The sequence below is a fragment of the Neophocaena asiaeorientalis genome, unplaced genomic scaffold (assembly GCF_003031525.2).
Source record: "Neophocaena asiaeorientalis asiaeorientalis breed wild unplaced genomic scaffold, Neophocaena_asiaeorientalis_V1.1 scaffold78, whole genome shotgun sequence".
In the NCBI taxonomy this organism is placed as follows: domain Eukaryota; kingdom Metazoa; phylum Chordata; class Mammalia; order Artiodactyla; family Phocoenidae; genus Neophocaena; species Neophocaena asiaeorientalis.
The window spans coordinates 19,444,809-19,452,704 of NW_020175018.1; positions in this window are offsets into that span (position 1 = coordinate 19,444,809).

Sequence of the window (7,896 nt, forward strand, 5' to 3'; positions counted from 1 at the left end):
GGTCGCCTGGGCCGTGGCACCGCGCAGGTCCCCGCCGCCGGGCCGCCTTCCCCCCGCCCGCGGGCACCGCCTCCGAGCCCTAACCCACCGCTCCACTCCCCAAACCGCGGCTCCAAAGGCGGCCGAGGACGCGGCTGCCCTTGCCGGCCCGGTTGCCACACAAGGGGCCCTCGAACCGCGCCCGGTGACCGACGGGTAGCCTGCCGCTTCGGGTCCGCTCCGGCGACTGAGGGGAGACCCAGCCTTGTGCGGCCCAGTGGGCGCAAGGACTGAGGGGAGGGGGCTCTGGGTAGGCATGAGGCGTGTTCCTGGTAGGGGCTGGGAGCAACGGCTTCGGGTGCCAGGGCCCGCGTGTTATCTCCAGCGCTCCCGGTGCCAGGCCAGGGCCGGTATCAGGCGACTGTGTTCGCCACATCAGCGGATGGGCCTGCGCTGGCTTTGGGGAGGAGCAGGGACCCTGCCCGGTGCTCCAGGTCACCCCCTGTGGGCTCAGCCAACCGGCCTCAGAGCAGATCGAGGCTGTAAAACCAAGTTTCCTTTCTGCACAAGTGCCCTCCACCTGTGGCCTGGGTCCCGGGTTTGTTGCAATTTACCAATGGCCACGTGTGTGGAGCCCCAGGGGCCTCTTCCCTTTTTCAGACGCTGAGGTGACCTGTTACCGAAATAATTCTCTGAAGCCAACCCCCTCCCTTTTGGCTGACAAGTACAAAAGCTTCCATCGCGGAGGAATGGGGGTCCCAGGCCCAAAGGGAGGAGCGATTTCCCTGCTGTGGGTGGAGTAGCCCATTCACAGGTGTTCTTAGCTTTGCACAGCAGGCGCGTCTGCATTACACCCGTGGGCGATTTACAGTAAGACCTGTGAGAGCGCTCTCTAGTTCAGTCCTGCTGCAAATCCGTCTGGCCATCATTCTGCATCACATAGAACGGCTTGTCTCTTTTTCCACTCTTGGAACAGGATATAGCTGCCCCCTCTAGAGGAGGCCTGAGAGCCCCCCGGGGAGGGGGTGCTGGCACTGCAGGATTTGGGGCTCCCTGGACAGACCCCAGCGAGACTCCAGAAAAGGCTCGTGGGCCAGGTGGGCGCACGACAGCCAGCAGTGCTGCAAGGAGCTGGGCACTGGGGCAGGAGGCCGGGTCCCAGGAGGGCTTCTCGGAGGGGGTGTAGAAATACATTGAGCTGGAGGCCCCAGAGGGTCCTCACAGAGAAACGGAATCCCATGCTCACAACCACCACGGGCAGACGGAGCTGCTTTACCCAAGGGCTCCTTCTGGTCCTTTAGCTCCCAGCCCACCACCCTTGCCAAGGCAGCCCCACCCACCCCTCACATCCCTTCCCATGACTCAGTTACGCGTTCGTGGGTTTTCGTGTTCGTGGCCGTTCTCCCCCACCTCCCAGGGCTGCTCCACTGAGCCGTGCCTGCTCTGGCGTCTGACACCCAAGAGGATAATGCCTGGCACACAGTAGGTGCTCCACAAATACTCCCCAGAGCAAACGCCTCCCCGTTTTACAGAGGTGACAGGGGAAGAGCCGGCCCGGCCCCGTATCCCACACCCACTGCACCGGGAAGGCTGCTAGCGCCTGGTGCGCCTGGTGCGCTGCCCTCCTGCTCCCAGGGGCGCGGGTTCTGGACGCCGCTCTTTTGTCCTCAGACAGACAGACAGGCTGTTGCTCAATTTTGCCTTCTTTCCCAGTTCCTTCCTCCTCTGGGGAAGTGTTGAAAGAAAACGTCCACTTTTCCCCTGACAGGGAGGGAGAGGAGGAGGGGCCTCAGGCTCCGCTGGGTCTGAAACAAATATTCAATATTCTCCTGTAATGCCCCATTTGGAAGGCTAACAATAACTCTTTTTGTTTCTTGAAAGTGAATCACCAGAGAATCTTCTGGGTTGGTGGAGATACCGAGGCATGAGACTTTCCTCTAAAATGAGTGATTCATGACGAAGCAGGGCCTGGCGTGGGCTCTCTCCAGGCCCCTCCCACGTGGAGAATGCTACTTTGACAGGCAGGGATGTACCCGCGTCCTGCCTGACCCTCTTGGGTGCCCCGAGTCCCCACAAGCACCCAGGGAAGGTGCTGGGGGAGTTTGTTGCTAAGTCAGTCCCATCCCCTGCTGGAGGACAGCTGAGAGCCCTCCTGGGCATTAGCTGGGACCTGCCCAGCCAGACAGCACCTGACACCAGGTGACACAATCAGGGCTGAACCCGCACCACCTCCTGAGGCCACAGGAGCCCGCAGCAGCCAAGGGGAGGGGCCCTGAGGTCCTTGTGTTTATCTGGGGTTGGGTGGGGTATCTGGAAGGAAGGGCCGAGCCTCTGCATTTCTGGAGGCCCAGATAAAGCACCCCTCCTCGCCATGTGGCTTTAGGGGCAGGGGCGGGCTGCCCAGCCTTTGAACTCCAGAGAAATGGCTAAGCTCCAATATCCCCGAGCCTCGGTTTCCTTGTGGCCTGTTTCCAGAAGGCCAGCGGGAAGCAAGGCCCCTCCCGACCTTGCCTCTGGCATCAGGAGCTGGATTCCTCTCCCTTCAAACCTGCCCAGGTAAAAGGCCAGGACGAGAAAGCCAGGGAGGAGACAAAGTCTCAGCAGTCGCCGGAGATCAGGGACCATTTAGATGGGGAGCAGCCAGTTGCATAGCTGGTCGGGGCGCAGGGAGGAGCCCCACTCCCTCTGGGGAGGCATCTCCAGGAGTCTCATCTCCTGGGGAGAAGCTCCTTGGGAGGAAGGAAGGTCGGGAGAGCAGAGCGGGGCCCTGCAGAGGGAGGCGCCTGGGCTGCCCGGGGGGCACTCAGGTGAGCTTGCCGGGACCTGGGACCTGGGACCTCCTGGTGGGTGTGCCACAAGGCACCAGTGCCATCCCACCACCAGTAAATAAAGGAGCCTGTGAATCTTTCATGGACTTGTGCTTAAAAATAGATGAGGTGAGGCCTCTGGGCCTGATTCCCAGGTCTCTGCAGGGGGCGGTGCTGGGGCCACAAACTCCCCAGGGAGCGGGGAGAGGACCGTGCGGCCGGGGCCCCAGGGGTGCTGGCCAGGGCACGGGGAGCCAGGGGCACGGACCCGGGCTCCGGGGTCAACAGGAAATCGCCCTCTGGCTGTACTGTCAGGAGCTCCTGGGTCACAAGACCGAGGGGAGGGGCCGGGCGGGCAGAGCAGCTTCTTCTCCTCCCAGAGAGGGTGTCTGGCCTGGGAGACAGAGGGCCGGAGTGGGGCAGATGCCGCTGGACAGAGCAGGGGAGACAAAAGCCCCAAGAGGAGCCAGAGCTGAAGGCCCCGGAGTGAGGCCCTTTCCGCAGCAGCCCCTCCCATCGCTGGAGAGCTGGCCCCCCCGTCCCAGGTGGCGGCCCCCTCGCACAGCCCCTCATGGCCACGACACACGTGTCTGAGTGCCAGGCTTGGGTGGGAGGGGTGGCAGGGACGAGGGGCTGGAGGCAGAAGGCATCCGAGCAGAGGCGGAGCCGAGACCCTGGAGCCGGTGCCCAAAGGGCCCCACCGGCCTCCCTGCCTCCGACACCAGCCGTACCCCAGGTCTCCGATGGGTCCTCAGAGATGGGCTCACTCAACTCCGCACTGGACAGACAGGGGCCCAGAAGGGCGAGAGGGCCCCCCAGGGTCCCCGGCCAGCAAGACGGAGCAGGAGATGGGCTTTGGTGCCCAGGGTCGGACCCAGGCATCCCCGTCCAGCCCCCTGGATAACCTCGGCCCAGCCCTTCCTCTCTGGGCCTCAGTTTCCTCAGCTGTGTGTGGGGCCCGTGAGCTGAAGGGGGATAGGCTGCGTGGCGTGCCAGGCCTATCCTTGGGCAGCTGCCCTCGGCCGCCTCACCCCTGGCCCAGCTGGCATCTAGACTCCGTCAGCTGCCCCAGCTGGCCAGCCCGTGGTGCTGGACAGGTCTGGAGGCCAGACAGGTCACCCGCTGCCTTACGCCACCCAGTCCCGGCCTCAGCTGCTGCCCAAGGGGCTGCCTCTCGGGCCATGGGGCCTCGGAGGTGCCCTGGTTCCTTCCGTCCTGCCTCACCACCGCAGAGGGAGGAGGCCACAGATACTAGGGAAGCCCCCTGGGCCGGGGCAGGTGGGGGCGTCCTCTCCACCGTGAAGGGGGAGGGAAGGGGAGGGGCCAGGGCTCTGCCCCCCTGACCAGGCCTCCTTCACCCTCCCCTGCATGTGCTGAATCGAAATCCCAAATCGGCCTTCTCCCCTCACCCCCGCCACCCTGACCTGACTGAGGTCAGGTGGGACGCCTGTCTTGTCCATTACGTGGTTGGGAAGGGCCTTTGGTGGCAGCTCTGCAAACTCACCCCGGAGACTCAGACTCTCCAGTTCAGGGAGCAGGTCTTCACTCTTCCTCAGGCGGCCCCTTGACTAGAGGAGGCGGAAGGTGGGAGGCTGGGCGCTCTGCTCTGCAGAGACCCGGGTCTGTGTTCCGCCCGCCATCGCTGGCCGGTGGCCTTCCCCTGTGTGGGCCATCGTCCCTCCTGGTCCAGTGGGAATAAGGGACCGGGGGAGGCAAGACCCTCCCCGTGGGTTCCTCCTGCCACATTTCCTCTCTGTCCCCGAGCTGCGCTGGGTGACCCATGGCTGCCACCCAGGGCCTCCAGGGAGCCCCCAACCCCCCCGCAGCCAGGCCAGGCCTGGGCCGTGGGGTGCTGTGTGCATGGGAAGGAGCCGGTGTCCCTGGGTCCTGCTGGCCCTGGGGCTCTGTGGGCAGAGGTAGGCGGCTTCCTGCCCCACTTCGCCACCGCCCGTTGGCTCAAGTCCCGCTGTCCGGCCCCTGAGACCTCTCCACGCAGCTCCCTGCTCCATGGCCGGGGCCCGAACAGTTCACTGCTCAATGAATGAATGAGCGCGAGAGTGAGCGAGTGAAGGACTCCTCCCTTACAAGTCCAGAGAGGAGCACGCCTGCTGCCTGGAGCCTGCCAGCTCCCGGGCTGTCAGGGGACACTCGAGGCCCTGAACTGCTGAGCTGGGCCCACCGCCCACAGAAAGGAACCGAGGGACTCGATCATCGGGGAAAAGCCACTGGCGGGAACGGCTGGCTTGCTTCTGCGCTAGCGACGGCCCTCCGGATAAGCAGACACAAGAAGGCACTGGTCGTTGAACTGACCTGCACACAGGCCTCAGGTGCCGCTGCCGTTTCTGTCTGTCCTGCCCTCTCCGTCTTTCCCCGTGGAGACCCAGTCCCAGGGAACGGGGTATCTGAGCTCTGGCTTCTGCCCCTCTGCGGCACTCACACACACCCGCTCAAGCAAGCCGTGGAGTGCTGGCCACGTGGCACTGGGGCAGAGCAGCCCCGGCGGATGGGAGAGTGAGTCAGAGCCCCTACCTTTGTTCATAAACCCAGTGAAACTCCAGGTGAATTCATGACCTAAATATAACCAAGGAAACTCCTGTGGGAGCACAGGGACTGTGGTGGGAGCAGAAGCCTGGCAGGTGGAGATGAGGGAGAGCCCCTGGGTGAAGAGGGAAACAGAGACACAGCCCAGGACCACCTGGCACAGTTACGCAGGTCGTGCACCGCACAAGTCTAGAGAGTTCCAACAACATGAACTACAGCAGCCGTCCCTTTCAGAGTGAGCAGACCCAGTTCTCTGGCCGTTGAACCTCACCACACCCTTCACCATTCAGAGGCCTAGATAAATGAGTCCCGAGTCAAAATCAGTGGGTCCTGCTACCTCTGGGTAAGAGGTCAGAGGCAAGGTTCCAGAGCTCGGTCTAAGCCACCCCGCCCTGCCCCGCCCCGCCCAGGTCTGCCTGGATGTCAGCCAGCACCACTGCCAACATTCACCTGAGTCACCGTGCAGGGCAGGTGCGGCCTCCTGGTGACCCATCTGGACATCAGTCACTGAGCTGACGAACTTGGAGCTGGGGCTGCAGCCCCGCCCTGGACGCCTTCCCTGCACTTGCCTGTGCCGTCCCAGGAACGGTCAGCAGACCTAGCAAATAAAATAATAAAGTATAGGACGCTCTGACTGCCCTGGTGGCGCACTGGTTAAGCATCCGCCTGCCAATGCAGGGGACACGGGTTCGCGCCCTAGTCCGGGGAGATCCCCCACGCCGCAGAGCAACTAAGCCCGCACACCATAATTTTTTTTTTTAATAAATTTATTTATTTATTTTTGGCTGCTTTGGGTCTTCATTGCTGCGCACGGGTTTTCTCTGGTTGCGGTGAGCAGGGACTACTCTTTGTTGTGGTGTGCGGGCTTCTCATTGCGGTGGCTTTTCTTGTTGCGGAGCACGGGCTCTAGGGGCGTGGGCTTCAGTAGTTAGAAAGCTCATGTGAGGAAGGAAGACCCAATGAAGCCAAAAAATAAATAAATAAAGTAAAATTACTTTAACAAAATAAATATCAGTAATAAAATATTTTTTAAAAATACAGGGGGCTTCCCTGGTGCCTCAGTGTTCAGGAATCCGCCTGCCAGTGCAGGGGACACAGGTTCGATCCCTGGTCTGGGAAGATCCCACCTGCCGCGAAGCAACTAGGCCCGTGCGCCACAACTACTGAAGGCCGTGTGCCTAGAACCCATGCTCCGCAACAAGGGAAGCCACTGCAATGAGAGGCCCGCACGCAGCAACGAAGAGTGACCCCCGCTCGCCGCAACTAGAGAAAGCCCGCATACAGCAACAAAGACCCAACGCAGCCAAAAATAAATATTAATTAATTAATTTAAAAAAGATACAGGGCACTGGGTAAGATCTGAATGGCAGATAAACAAGGAATACTATTTTAGGACAAGTATGTCCCATACTAAAAAATGTCATTCGTTGTTTATCTGAAATGGAAATCTCACCAGGTGTCCTGTATTTTATCCGGTGACCCCTTCCCTAGAGTAGGGCCCCATCCTGTACTGCAGCCCCAATTCTCACTCTGGGCTGCACCTGCCAAGCTGGCCCGGCCTCTGCCGACGGCTGAGCAGCACTGCCTTCTAGTGGAAGCAGCCCTGGCCGCAGGGCGGAGGGAGGAGCTCCGGATTCCCGGGCCCCTCCACTCCCTGGCGGGGCACAACCCCCAGAGAGTCAACCTGGCTCTGGTTGCCCCGGCGATGCACACAGTGGTTGGCCCTGGACGGCCGACACTCTTGGGCTCTTGTTGGCCCCCACCCTATGGCCGAGATGGTGTCGGGGGTTGTGCAGAGTCTGGGGGCACTTCTATCCTCCCACCTGCTGGAGCTCCGTTTGAGCTCCGCTCCCTTCCTCCGAACCCCGCCCATCTGTGCACCCAGCACAGGGTCGGAGCCCGGTGCAGGCCGTCTTTCCCTGTCCCCGCGGTGCGCACAGAGTGGGAGTAGCGGCGCCGGGCCACACTACCCTGCAGGCTGGGGGCAGCAGGGCTTGCCACCCGCCACCAAGGCTGTGGGCTCCCAACTCTGGCTCCGTGACTGTCCTCCCCCATCTCTCCCTCCCTCTCCCTCCCTCCCTCTCCCTGACCCTTCTCACCTTTGCCTCCCTGCTTTCCTCCCTAGCTCTGCACTGACAGGCCTCCGTCTCCGTCTCCGTCTCCGTCTCCGTCTCCGGTCCAGCGCCCCTGGTCCTCCCCACTGGGGCCGAGGTGTGTCCTCGACACTCGGCCTCCATGGGCTCCTTCCTCTGTGAAAACATTGAAGATTTATTTTATGCCTGTGTTGGTATAAAAGGAACCCTAGGAGTTCATTTTTTTCCTTCTGTTTCCTTTCTGATCTGAAAAAAAGGTGAAAGCACTTCTGTGGGCCCCTAAAAGCCTGTGGGCCCAGGGTCCTGAGCAATGGCCTGCTGGGCAATGGCCCTACTCGGGCTTCGTGTAGGGGTCCTGGGGGGTCACAGCAGCCATGAGCAGATGGGTGTGGCCCCAGACGTCCTGCAGCCTCTCCGCGCCCTGGGCCGTCCTAGCCGGCAGGTAGCTTTTCCTAGTTACCCTTGGGGGTCCTGAC